The sequence below is a fragment of the Lissotriton vulgaris genome, chromosome 3_1 (assembly GCF_964263255.1).
Source record: "Lissotriton vulgaris chromosome 3_1, aLisVul1.2, whole genome shotgun sequence".
NCBI lineage: Eukaryota > Metazoa > Chordata > Amphibia > Caudata > Salamandridae > Lissotriton > Lissotriton vulgaris.
Window position 1 is genome coordinate 288,767,328 of NC_141689.1, and position 15,068 is coordinate 288,782,395.

The 15,068-nt window shown below is 44.3% G+C and overlaps 1 protein-coding gene across 14 annotated transcripts in view; it reads left to right on the top strand.

Moving 5' to 3' along the window:
- Positions 1-15,068, top strand: part of NEDD4L (NEDD4 like E3 ubiquitin protein ligase) — a 1,724,212-nt gene that overhangs the window by 413,708 nt on the left and 1,295,436 nt on the right. The gene's annotated exons all lie outside the window — the stretch shown is intronic.

Consider the following 15,068-nt stretch of genomic DNA (forward strand, 5'->3'; position numbering starts at 1 on the left):
AGTTGCTGGTTAGAAGCACGCCGCATCCCGTAGAGGGGTGCGAAGACCCCAAGGATGAAGCATGACACCAAGGGTCCTTTAGGTGTGTGAGGGGTATTTAAAGAACACTGTGTGCTATACATACACAACCTAAAATAAAAGTTAATCACCCGAGTTACTAGGTACCATCTTGCTAGTTTTTATAATTGTCAAGCATTTAACTGCTTCAGAGATAAATGTTAAAACTCTAACAAAGGGGCCTTCCAAACCTAATTCCAGAGCATCAATTCACACACAAATGTTGTATCCTTTCAAGACCACTTTCTCAAAAGCCTGAGGCTTGGACATATTGTAATGATATGACTGTTGCTGTTGAGGATGTGTTGGCAAAAGCAAAGCCGCAATTCAGTAAAACAGGCTTAACCCCAGCTTCGTAGACCTTCGGCATAGTAAACACAGAGGTCCTACCATATGGAGTGTTTGCATGAGAGGCTCATTACAAATCCTCTTAGTGCAACCCTTCTAATCAGTGAGTGAGCTTAGCAGGTTAATCTTTCATCAAATGTAATGCCAAGATTGGTGCACCGACATGCTGTTTCTAATTGTACCCCTTCTGCAAACCAGGTGTAACAAACAAGTGATTCACTACAATTCACAACATGGCCTTTGCGTTATTTTTTTTCTTCAGTTTAAACATTTTTATTTTGTTAAAAGAAAGTACAAAGCAAAGAAAACATAATAATACAGTAAAGCCAAGTGATACAATGTGATGCAAAGAAAAAGCTATAAAATAATGGTTCATTTGTAAAAGTAAGAAAATGAAAAGATAGGGAGAGAGAAGAGAGAAAGGGAGAAAAGAAAAGAGAAGGAAAAGAGAGAGAAGGAAAGGAGAGAGAAGGAAAGGAGAAAGGAGAAAGAAAGAAGGAGGAAAGAGAAATAGTGGATAAACAGGCCCAGCGATCAGAGAGAAGGGGGTGATGAAAGATAGTTGGAGAAGGGGAGCCAAAGAAGATCAGATTTAATTTTAGAGGAGACAGAAGAGGAGGAAGCAATAGAAATCCTATGTTCATCACATACAAAGTTCCACCAAGTATGAACAGATAATTTGGAATTATCCTTCCAACAAGATAAAATTACTTTAAACGCAATAGCAATAAAAAGATCCAGTAATCTAACACCCACCAGAAGGAGCAATATCAATATCAACTGAAGCAGATCCTAAAAACACATTGAAGAATGATAAGGGAACAGAACAATGAAATATACGCATGCAGATAACCCAAACAGAGTTCCAAAAAGCTAAAACAGAGGGACAGTCATATAATTGATGTTTGAGTGTACCAGTGAGTGAAGAACATGACCAACATAGAGTATTAGAAGATGGGGAGAACTTGGCAATACTAAGAGGGGTGAGAATGGATCTATGATAAATAAAATATAATGATTGAGTAATGCGGGCTGCAACAGAAATCTTAAACAATTTGCTCCATATAAAATTCCATTCATCTACAGAAAGAGATACTGATAAATCAGATTCCCAAGCAAGCTCAGTTGCTGACTTAGACCGTTCCAAAACATTTGCAGATAATAATTTATAGACAAGGGCAGCTTTAGGTTGGTGTAGGGAAAATAAAGGATATAGGGGGGAGGAAGGAGAAAATGAAGGTAGAGAATCAGAGGAAGGAAAGGTTGCTAAGTATGAAGATATAGCATTAACAATAATCATATATTCCTTGAGAAAAGACATGGGTAGGTTATATAAAACTTGCAGTTCGGAAAAAAGAAATAATGGCATTATTGGCGAAAAACTGATGTACAAAGATAATGTCTTTTTCTTTCCAGTATTTGTAGTAGAAAGATCTGCCCTTAAATTTCAGAAATTTGTTAAACCAGACACATGATGATAAAAAACATTAGAGTGGAGATAAATCTTTAGCATAAATATCATGCAGTAGAGTTTGTGAGTATTTCAAAACTGTATGCTTAGATAAAAACGAGCAGTTAGACATAAAAACAGTATGTTGAAATGAAAAACCTTGCAACAATGGAATCGGGGATTCATGGAAATCAAATGCTAAAGAAAAGGATTGCTTAATGAGAAATGCTGAGTGATAAAGCTTGAATTGTGGAAAACGAACCCCGCCTTCCAATTTAGGGCGTATGAGTTTATGTAAAGCAATACGAGGGTGCTTGTTATTCCATAAGAATTTAGAGCAAATAGAGTTTAAACGAGTAAAATAAAAGTTTGGCATTTTTATTGGGAGCATTGAAACAGTATACAATATGTGAGGTGTAATCATCATTTTGATGGTATCAAGCCTACCCCACCAAGATAAAAATAAAGGAGACCAACTTTGGTGGAGGGATTGGACTTTCTGAGTGAGAGATGCAAATGTGGCTTTAAGAGTGTCAGTAAGGGAAGGAGAGAACCAAATGCCCAGGTATTTGATTTTGGAGGGACACCATGCAAAGTCAGTGGAGGAAAACATATATTGGTAACAAGTAGAGTTTAAAGGTAGTACTTCAGTTTTAGATAAATTTAATTTATACCCAGAAATTGAGGAATAAAGGAGGACTTCATCTAAAAAAGGGGGGAGTGACGTAACAGGATTAGACATGTAAACTAAAATATCATCAGCATAGGCAGACATTTTAGTTATAACAGTGGAAAGTGTAAAGCCGGTGATTTGGGGATTAGAGCGGATTCGCTCAAGAAAGGGTTCAAGGCAGAGAATAAAAAGTAACGGGGATAAGGGACAACCTTGTCTCGTTCCTCTACCTAAGGTAAAGAATCTAGAAAATTGGGTATTAACAAAAATGCTGGCACAGGGAGCTGAGTATAGGAGTTTGACCAGGGAAATAAAAGAGGGACCAAAACCAAACCATTGCAGGGTGCGAAACATAAATTGCCAGTTAATGCGGTCAAAAGCTTTTTCCGCATCTAAGGATAGTGCAGCTAGAGGGGCTTTAAAGTGTTTACTATGGGAAATGACATTAGAAAACATACGGGCATTGTCAGCAGCAAGTCGGCCTTTAACAAAACCAACTTGGTCCGTTTTAATTAAAAGTGGGATGATAGAATCAAGGCGGGAAGCGAGGATTTTGGCAAAAATATTACAATCATAATTGATCAAGGAAATAGGGCGATAATTTTTACATTGGGAATGATCTTTATCCGGTTTGGGAATTATGACGATGAGGGCATCCAAGAAAGAGCCAGAGGCCTTAGCATCAGCAATGAAAGAATTAAACAGTTGTAGTAATTTAGGTACAAAACAGTTGTAGTAATTTAGGTACAAAAATAGCATGAAGGGCAGAGTAAAACTCAATTGGCAATCCATCTGGGCCAGGGGCCTTTGATTTTTTGAGGGAGTTAATAGCCAGGAGAATTTCTTGAGATGTGATATCTTTTTCTAACTGATCAAATTTATCAGGAAGTGTAGGAGGAGAGGGGAGATTATCAAAAAAAGAGGATACATTTTGATCTGTCGGGTGAGTATCATCAGTATAAAGATTATGATAATAGGTATGAAAAACCTCTGCAATATCTTCGTCAGAGGTAACTAATGAGTTTGTATAGTCAATCAGGATAGGGCCCACAGTTTTACGCTCAGATTTGATTTTCAGGTAATTTGCCAACATTTTACCAGCTTTATTCTGACCTCCATGAAACTTAGATTTAATTTTCAATAAAGTATTACATGCTTCCGTAGTAGCAATTTTATTCAGATCGGATTTTACTTTTATAAGATTATGAAGGGCAGTAGAGTCTTTAGAAGAGAAATACAAATGTTCTAACTTCTTAATGGAAGTGAGTTGTTCCGCATATTTAGATGCATTAAGTTTCTTTTTAGAGACATACGAGATCGTAAAGGCTCTCAGGGCAGTTTTGAAGGCATCCCAATTATTGGGAACTGATGTGTCCAAGGGATCATTGAAATTAAAAAATTCAACTATACATTTCTGAACTTCCTGCATAAAAACAGCATCTGACAAGAGGAAGGTGTTGAATTTCCAGCGACTGAATTTGGAAGAGGTAAGAGTAAGATCAAGGGTTGCATGGTCTGAGATAAAAATAGAGCCAATTTCAGATTTATGCAATGTGGGGAGGAGAGATTTACTAACTAACATGTAATCAATCCTGGAACTAGTATGATGTACATTGGAATAAAACGTGTATTCCAAAGTATCAGGATTACAAGTTTTCCACACATCATATAGGGGACAGGAAGAGATGGCGGATTGGAAACATTTATGAGTTTTGTCAGGTCGGAATTTAGTGGAAGAAAGTCTATCAGAAAAGGGATCCAACCATTGGTTAAAATCACCAGAAATAACAATATTGGGACAATCAATAGAGGAAATGAGAACTTTAACCTCATTCCAGAATTCAGGAGAAGGGCGGGTGGGACCATAGATGTTCAAAAGAACCAATGTTTTGTTTTGGATTACAACTTTAGCCATAACCCAGCGACCTTCAGTATCCGCTTTGGAAGAGAGAATTTGGGCACATAAACTTTTGTGAAATAAAATTGCAACACCTCCCTTGTTGTTTACAGCAGGAGAAAATACTACTTGACCCACCCATTGTCTCTTGAGCTCAGAGGATTCCGTATCTGAACAGTGGGTCTCTTGAAGAAAGGCAACCTGTGAATTAAGCTTGGATAAATGTGACAATACCTTTTGACGCTTGACGGGGTGACCCAGACCACGAACATTCCACGTGACAAAATTACACATGATGGGAGGTGAGGAAGGGGACGAACATCTGAGGCGAATACACTGCAGGAGAATGACTAAAATAAAAAAGAGAAGGAACACAAACATTAGCAATAGAAATAATATACGAGAAGAGTACAACAATTCGAAAAAACAAGCCAAAAAGTACCAAAGACGAACTGACAAGGAACAGAAAACAAAAAGCAAGGAGTAGAACAGTCAAAAAAGAAAAACAAGGGAAAGAGACGTTAAACAAAAATTCATAGTGGTAGAACAAGAAAAGGGAGAATAGGAGTAGGAGAGGGAAGAGATAGAAGAAGAAAGAGGAATAAGTGGACAGATCAAGGCAAGAATGCCAGATCTGAGAAGAAAGAAAACACCAAGACATCTGGAGCGAGGAGACGTCGAAGGAGAAGCAGACCCCCTCAGGACGCCCGGAGAGAAGAAGAGAAAAGCCAAGAACGGCACGACATAATGAAGGAGAACATGTTGAGGCTAGAAAGAGTACAACAATAATACAGCAGAAAGCTGGCAGAAAAGGAGAGACAAAAGATGCCTATGGGAGGCATCAGGTGGTAACATCCATATTAGGAGTAGAGGCAAGTTGCAGGTATTCGTGCAGCTTCTGAGGATCATCAAATGTGCGGGTACGACCATTATGAGTGATTTTGCATAGGCAAGGGTGTAGAATTTCATACTGAATGTTTAACTGTCTCATCTGAGGGCGAAGATTCAGGAATTCCTTGCGGCGAGCATTGGTGGCATTTGATAGATCTTGAGAGATAATGATGTTATGACCCGACCACACAAGTCGACGTTTGAGCCTAGCAGCTTTAAGAACAGTCATTAATTCAGTGAATTCGAGGAAAAGGAGGATGATACCCCGAGGTTTTGAGGAGTTAGAGGTAGGACGGCCAAGACGGTGAGCTCTCTGGATATTCAGTGGATGAGCATTCGGTTGAAGGTCTAGCCGTTCATGTAGGAGCCGACGAATGAAAGACACCATGTCAGACCCCTCAAGATTCTCCGGAACTCCGTAAATACATAGGTTGTTCCTACGATTGCGATTTTCATGGTCCTCTGTGTGTAGTTTGAGTTGTTGAATTTCCTTTTCCAGGAGGGGTATCTTAGTAGAGACATCTTGAATATCACTGACACGCTGTTCCAGATTCAAGACCTTGCCTTCCATAACAACCCACCTCTCTTCAATCTGCTTGAGTTTCTCATTAGTGGCAGACATAAAGGGTTGAAGACCCCGAACCTCCTCTAGGATGGAGTCCAGAATAGGATTTTGGGAGGTGCGAATCGGAGAAGGGGGGTCATTTTTAAGGCGCTTGGGTGTGGTTCCTGTGTTTGATGACTTTAGGCTGCCCGTGACATGCGTCATTATTCCAGGAACACAGAAGAAAAATGAATAAAAAAAGATTGGTTGCAAGAGGCAGCACAAAAGAGTCTCCAAGCGCGAGGAAAATCCTCCAAAATGAAGAATTAAATGACTGAGATACCCTACTCCAGAACCTCAAGTCAAACTTCAAACAAATGTAGTGAAAGAGCGTAATTCAGTCAGACTCCGCAAGCTAGCACAGTGAGGAAAGCCACAATAGGTGATGAAAATAATATTATCCGCAAAGCGTTCATGAAAGAACTGAGGAGTAAGAACTGGCTTTGAAAAACCACATTGCGGCAGTTGAAAGAAGTATGTACTCAATACACCCCTGCAGTACAATTTAGGAAATGGCGGTCGACACTTACTCAGGTCGAAAATTCATGTTGAGAAAAATGAATTCATAGAGGGAGGAACCAGTGGTGAAAGTACGACATACCTTATGCGGGGTTAGAATGAAGGAGGAGCACGTAGCAAGAACAGTTCCAAATGCAGCCTGAGGCGACGGTAACTTCTTGAGGAGAACCACGGACACGGCAGCTCAAAATGGCGTCCGCCCTCGTCCCGATATCGCAGTAGGGAGAAAGGCTCGCAGGACAGCAAAACAGCTTGTAGAGCCTCAAGACTGCAATCATCCAACGTCGAACATGCTCCGCCGCCTGAATATGCGAAAATTCGGCCTCAAACACGGAGAAATGAGGCTAGAAACACATCGGGAGTTCGCAGCTCTCCAGAGCTCACGGGAGTGCCGCCATCTCGCGTCGGCGCGTAAGCCACGCCCCCTGGCCTTTGCGTTATTAATGACCAAAAATGGGTTTTTATTTTGTGAGACCTTACAAAAGTGTTCACTTATCTGTCCACCCTGATCCGTGCTGGGATCGTTCGCAGAAGCTAGCACTGAACTGTGTCCGAGGTGGACAGTAAGAGGGAGCTCTAGGGAGCCATCCACAGGGAAGTCTTTTACTGGGGTAGCCAAAGCAGGTGGGATTATAAGCTGCTATTACCTCTGCCAACCAAAGATTTTATTTCAAACCAGTAACAGTGACTTTCTCTATCAAATCTGGAAACTCACTTCTGTTTATTATTCCTGTCACATGTGACCTTTCTGTCTCGGCACTGGCAACAAGCACCCGTTTGCCGGGATACACACTCATAAATGGCTTTTGTGACTCGGCTCTGAGATCAGGCCGCCTCCCAGCCCTTTCTTGTGATCAATACACTGTGCACCGAGCAGTCACCCGACAAACACAACGCTCTGGATTCATGCAGAGGCAAAACCAACGCTGAATGTGCCAGTGTAGTTAGTATAAAAGGAAGCGGGAGGCGCTAAACATGGTTCTGAATACTTTTGCTGCTAGAAAACAAAACTGTACAGGTATTAAACAAGATCAGATCATGCGCTGCTATGGCCATAGCACCTCTCTAGCTCATTAAGTAAACTGTGTTTAGCCCTAGACCAGTGCTTTCTGGGAGTTGAAGTCTTATTTTGCTCCTGTCGAGATATTGAGGCTAGCGCTCCTGCAATAAATGATTTGTAGGTGAAAAGTTCTAGAGTGAATAGGTCACACTAAGTGCTATCTGGCACAGTACCTGAAATTGAAGATTAGATGTGCAGGCTGTATCAGAGCAGTTGCTTGTGTACCTGCTTGTTTCTGAGATGTGCCGGTGTTCCAATTAAATTAAAAGTGCCACGTTTCCCTTGAGAAGTGCATGTACTCTCCTTCTCAAAATAAGCTGCACAGCAGAGCAGACTCGAAGGCTCATGTGTGCCTCTGGAATGTATACACATCGTGTCATGTCTCGAGAGCCCATGCCAGGGCTTTAAGTGGGAAAAAAAACTGGGGGTGCTCTAAAAGGGGAGTGGCTAATCTCTTAAAGGGGTGTGGCCTATCCAAGTAGGGGCGTGGTCTATCAGAGTAGGGGCGTGGTCTAAATCAAGATAACTAGCATTGTGTGCTTAAGAAAATCATGAAGTCGCATCCTGCTAAAAACCCCTTTTACTGCCAGACATGGCTCAGAGAGGACATCAAATTCGAAAAACTACAGGGCAATCCGACTGCTATCTGTGCCCTCTCAGCAAAATAACATTGATGAATGTGCATGGCCTTCAGCTCTCCAACTGCCTGGGAGCTGCCCTCTTGATAAACTGAGCAGGATATATGGCCCTGTTAGGGTTTAACTGGTGCTCACAGGATTTAAAGAAAAATTAATTTATAAAGTTTTAAAGAGCACAAACTTGATCCCGCAGGATACCAGAGCGCTTTACAATTTGAGGCAAAGGTAACAAATCAGGACATTACTTAGTTCTCCAGTACAGACGCAAGTCCTCCCGACCCCTCCAGCACAGACATAGGCCCTCGCCACCTCTCCAGCACAGACACAGGCCCTCACCACCCCTCCAGCACAGACATAGGCCCTCCCCACCTCTAAAGCACAGATAGAGACCCTCGCCACCTCTCCAGCACAGATACAGGCCCTCACCACCCCTCCAGCACAGACATAGGCCCTCGCCACCTCTCCAGCACAGATACAGGCCCTCGCCACCTCTCCAGCACAGATACAGGCCCTCCCCACCCCTCCAGCACAGACACGGGGCCTCCCCACCTCTCCAGCACAGATACAGGCCCTCGCCACCTCTCCAGCACAGATCCAGACCCTCACTACCTCTACAGCATGCATACAGGCCCTCCCCACCCCTCCAGCACAGACACAGGCCCTCCCCACCTCTCCAGCACAGACACAGGCCCTCCCCACCTCTCCAGCACAGATACAGGCCCTCGCCACCTCTCCAGCACAGATACAGGCCCACGCCATTGATACAGCACAGATACAGGCCCTCACACCTCTCCAGTACAGACACATGCCTCACCATCCCCCCCCCAGCAGAGACACAGGCCCCCCTCTCCTATACATATCCAGGCCCTCACCAATTCTACAGCACACAGGCCCCCATGCCCCCTTCGCACATATCCAGGCCCCCACCACTTCTCCAGCACAGAGGCAGGCCCCCACCACCTCTCCAGCACATAGGCAGGCCCCCACCATCTCTCCAGCACATAGACAGGCCCCCACCACCTCTACAGCACAGATGCAGGCCCCCACCCCCTCTACAGCACCGATACAGGCCCCCACCACCCCTCCAGCACAGACACAGGCCCTCCCCACCTCTCCAGCACAGACACCGGCCATCCCCACCTCTGTAGCACAGACACCGGCCATCCCCACCCCACCAGCCCAGATGCAGGCCCCAACCACCTGTACAGTCCCTTTAATGCCCCCACCCCCATGACTTTCTCCCAACTAAAACTGTACAGTTTTTCGACGTACCATTTGGATAATATACATCTCAGAGTCAAAGATAAGCATCAAGAAGCTAAAAGTGACAAAACAATTAGTTGCAGAGTACAGTCCCTTGCCAGGAGGCACTTGTCTGTCGATAACAAAACACGCATAAAAAACAAAGATGCAAGTTTGTGACTAGAATCTACACGTTCTGCAAGCTGAAACAAAAAAACGATTATAATCAAACTGTGGAGATAACCCACTGCACTTACCGATCAAGGATGGGGCTCCACAGGTGAAAAATGCTGAAACTAATGTCCCCTACCTCTCCAATTCTAAACACGGCGCCAATTCATCAAGTGAAGGTCGGGTAGGTCGTGCTGGAGCAGGCTGCCTGGGGGCCTCTGCCTCTTCAGTTTTTCATCATCCACGACGTTGATCCTGTGTTGGTAAAAGTCCCGCGCTGGCACCACCACGACGTTGCTTCTGCGCTGGAAAGAGAGGAGAGAAGGGAAATCCTGAGAGAAAATGGCTCTCTTAAAGGATTTCCCTTCCTCCAACAAAGCTCACCTGGCAGGATGTCGTGCCGTGGACGTCATGCCGTGACCACTACTGAGTGAGAAAACTGAGCTCTCACTGCAGTAGTGCAAAATGTCACAGACAGGTTTCCGAGCAGCAACCGCCAGGGCTTTAAGTGGGCAGAGGCAGAGTCTGAGCACCGGCAGTTTTTTTTGGGGCCCTCGAAACGGGTCTGAAAAAAAATAAAATAAAGAACGGACTACCTTTGCCAGCCGGGAAAATAGAGCCCGATAGAGACCCGTTTCGAGGGCCCCAAAAAAAAACTGCCAGAGCTCAGACCCGGACAGACCCGGTCCACTTAAAGCCCTGGCCCATGCACCGGAGAAGAAAGATGCATGCTAAGTGACAGTCTGCCAAAGTGCTGGGGAACATGAGGGGCACGGGAGAAGAGGAATAAAGTGACATGAAACGGAGAGGATGAATGAAGACTGGAGGATGAAGGGGCGAGAAAATACGTATTGTTTATGCAATAAGGAACATAAAATAAGAGAAGCGCGCACGCGCGACGGCAAAAGTCAATGCAGGCAGTGGTGTGCAATGTGCGCGCACCATGACGAGAGAGGAAAGCCAGGCATGCCCTGGCTCAGGCGAGACCTAAAAAGGTGAAGTAGTCTTGTAAATCTCTGGTTCGACAAAGGAGGAACAAATGCTGATGTACTCTATACACAATCTGCATGTGCACCTTGAACGGAAATCTATAGTATTGAAGCAATGGCGAAGGTTGAAAAGAAACAAAAAATGAATGTCCGAATAACATACTTTAATTTTGGAATAGGCACTGACGAGCTCAGGCCCCAAAACACTGAAGTTACTGGAGTGTCTGATACATTCGACTGAGTCTGGGCTTAAAGATTAAAAAAAAAAATAACCGCTAAAAATAAACAGCTTCACAATTGGAAATATTCTGAAACTGGATTTGAGGTTGGAAGCATTGAAAAATCTGAGGTTAAGGGTTACCTCAAAGGATTAGGTGGAATTGCTATCTGTAGTGAGTGGAACGTGCTCAGGCACCTTTTGGAATTTCAAGAAGAGGAGGACCAACACATGGCCAGGCATACATACTGCACTCGAACTAGACAAAACGGCAGTATATCTGGTGGGAATGGGATGGTGGTTTTGGACAATACCGAGAAAATCGAGAGGAGGTTAAAATGACACCTCTTCTGGAGAGGGAAAATTGTGAATTCTTGAATTCCTAATGTTTTCCCTGTTATCCATGTTATTAGTCACACTGTCTCTACTGTTTCAATCCACTGTCTTCCCTCTTCTTCCCATGGGCTCATTATGACCATCTGAAACTTTACCTACATAAGGTCCTAGTATTTGCCTTGTGCAATGTTTGGAAAATAGTGGTTGAAAGAGAAGAGATTTGGTAGATCTTGTGTATGGATGTAACTGAGCTATATCTTACTTTGTTTACACTCGAAGAACAGATTTCAACATAATAAAGGCCTTGATCCCAAAAGCCCATGGGACACAATGGGGATGTAGCCGAGAAAGGTTTACCTTATAGCTGAGGTAGCAAAATGTATCTTTTGCTAAATTTCTGTGCCACATTTGGTGTTTGGCTCAAACTGCTGTGGTCTTATTTCACGACAAAATGCTATTGGAAGTTTATATTTTCTTCAGTAAGTCTCTTAAGGTTTTTATGAGGCTTTAAAACATTTACCCTTGTGCACTGTACCCATCCATAATCTTTATTATCAAATACTCACAGACCTCTGTCAGCTACAGAGATTACCATGGTGAACTTTCATATCCTATCATATTGGCTGTTGGTCCCTGTGTAATAAGTTCTTCCAATACTAGATGCAGGACTACTACTCCAACTGTTAGCTCTTACATAAGCTTTTTACCTGTTTAGGCTTATTATTTAATGCTGGGACCTTTTTAAGTTGTAGTTATTATTCCAGTGCCACAATAATCCTCCTTCAGACCACACTGTGCCAGACTCAAACTAGACTTTTCTGGCACATCATATTTGTAAGTAACAAGAACATGCGAACTAGTTGAGAGGGAGTTAAGGTTGGCCAGTATGTTAAGTGTGTCTTCAGCATAAAAACTAAAATGTAGTAAATTCATTAGGTGGTACCTTCAACTCGTGCCCCTCCATCCCTTTTTTTACTTGAAAAGCTTGAAATGAGATGTTTGAGAAATTTATTTTTAATTGTGGAGTGATATTGCTGTCCATTGGTAACCAATGGCTATGTAGGCTCAGGAAATTCAGTGAAATTGCATATGCTGGCGAGTTTGTATATGTTTTTTGGTAGTTGTGAGCATGCACTATGGTAGGTGTTTATATGTATGAATGGAGGTGTGTTGGTGTATGATGATGCCTATCCAGGGGATATAGGCTGGTGTGTGCATTGATGTATGGTGGTGGGTGTTGGCATATGAACATGGTTGTGTGATAGGGTGTATGTGAACATATGTTGATGGTTGTAATGATATAATTGTAATTATATAATTGTGCGGTAGTGTATGTTGAAAAGACTGTATGATGTTATGTATGTTGTTGCATGAGGGTTTATTGACAGATGGTGTTGATTGTGCAGTTATGTGATGGTGGATGTTATCATACAATGTAGTAATTGATGGTTTCGATTGTATAGTGTTACTTTTTGTTTGAAAATATATTATGTTGCAAACAATATATACTCTGTGGGATTTAAGGTTAATTTAAAATGGTGATGGTTGAGCTGGAACATAAGATGAAGCTAGCTCCTTAACTTAAGTATTTCATGTGATTGTAATATTTATGGTGAAGCCACTGGTATCAAATTAGTCATTCCTGGCCCCATCACCTTTGTTTAACGTAGTATTTTATTTATTTTTGTTTTGTATTTTTTTTTTTTTTTGAAAACCTTTATTGGAAAATCAGGAGATACATGCGCAAGCCCACAACCATCATGGCCGGCTGCAAGGACAGTCAATAAAACAGGAGAGTAGCATGCGATAGGTCAATATACAAGCAGGATACTTCAAAGTACATTATAAGGACTGCGGGGTGTGCGACATAGGATATGAGGTTTTCTTTTTTAAATTTAGAAGGAGAGGGGGCTGCAACAACAATGACTACACACCTTACATAAAGGACAAAGAAGAAGCAGGGGGGATACACCCCAGTGACAATCGGTGGTGGGCTATAAGTAAAGCAACTCTACCATCAAAGCAACCACAGCGCAAAAACCTAGACAATAGCAACGATACAGAAGGCAACTTTACTAAGTCCGATCCCCGAAAGCCCACCCCTAAAAAAGGCGAGGGATAGAGGAATATTGAGATGCCAATAATAGAGAAAGGACAAAGGTGTGAGACCCAGTGACAGTCAGCCTCACTAAAGAGGAAGACCCTCCCAAAGCCAGAAAAGAGCGATGGGGACCATAGAACAAAACAAACTAAAACAACAAACCCCCCCCGCACCCGCCACCCTGCACCCCTGTAATGGCTACGGCCTAACCCACTAACAGCGTGCCTGTCGCCCCGGAACTGCCCCACAGTAGGGAAATTATAAAGAGTGGAGGAGGAGAGGAGCAAACCCGCTCCCGGGCACCCGGTGCCCCCTCGCCGGCGAGTGAAACATATCAGTACAAGGGGTAAACATTGAGCAATGTATAAACAGTAGGGAAAACTACGAGCGGAGTGTGAGAATTAACACACCGAAAACAGGATTAATCACAAGGCGGTACAGTTCGCATTCCCAAAGCATTCACACCCACTGTAGTAATAACGCCGTGAAAGCAATACCCCTTACAACCAAAATCACAAGCAAGAATGAAAGCCAGCCTATAGCAGTCCCTCGGCCCTTCTCGTACGTGAAATTATTTGAGCACAGTACATGAACCAGAGCAGCAAGAATCAGGTCAAAGTAACATATCCAGGAACAGAGTCAACGCGGCGCAGCATCAAGGAGGACAACGTGTCAAGCAGCCCTCACGATATCAGCACAAAGGACGATGACCCAGAGGGGGAAAAATTATCCTTGTCCAGTCTTGCTTAAAGTACCATAATCAGCGACAGTATCAATCTCCAGCAAGTGCGGCGTGCGAAACCAGTCAGTGAAACAGACCTTCCAAACTCCATGCCACGTAGCAACACAGGAGAACCCCAGTCCAATGTTAAAGTACAGCAGGAACAGCGCCAGAATATCAAGCAACAGGTCGTTGGGGAAGGATATTGCAGTCAGATCCAAACTAACATGTCCAAAACGCCCGGTGCATCCAACAGTACACATATGGAAAGTCCCAGGACGCCGTGTTTCCGACCATCCAGCTGCGGTGAAAGGCGCCATCTTGAAGCCTCCTGGCGCTGAAGACGGCGTCTCACTGTACACGAGCGGGCCAGCCGATATCATTGGCTCCACCGCTAGGATCATGGTATCCAACTTGCCCCCCAACAATAGGGCGCCCTGCACCAAGCTTTCACGAAGGGCAGCCAAAGAAGCCAGCAATGCGTCGAGGCGCAAACCAGTTCTGTGTACCCCGTGTATTGTGGTCTCCTTCACCATAGTAGCGCGGGTCAGATCAGGGCCGGTGTAGGGCCGGGGCGCGGGCTGGAAGGCGGCGAACAATGTAGCCCCCCCGGCAGGGTCACCGAGATCAAGCAAAAGGCACCGCTGGAATTAGTGCAGGTGAAGGGCGGCTCGTAAGAAATTAGGGAGCCTCCTGCCAAAAGCGGGATGTTTAGGAGAATACCTTTCGGCGGAGGGCGAGTGGATACAATGTTGCACTGTCCGATTACGCGGGGGCACAGGGAGAGTCTCGGTCTTCACTTGCAGTCAGGAGAATCGCCGCCACACGCCCCCTCAGAGCTGAGCGGTCCCTCCAGGTCAGCGGCGGCCGTTGTTGTTTACTCGGGGTCCAGCCTCGCAAGATGGCCGAGTCCCCGGTCTTAGAGCTGCTGCGGGCCGCTGGAATCGCCGACGTTTTCTCGCCTCCAGAAGCAGGCACGGACCTCGGGATTGCACCCTCGATGATCGGATGCTTTCATGTCCCCGTACCCTCCGTCTTGCCGCGGTGGTTCGCGCAGGATGCAGTCTCGACAGGAGACGACGATCGGAGCCGAGGGACTAGGCGGCCATTGCGGTCGCCGGCTTGGCTCCTCCGTGTTTTGTATTTTTTTATGT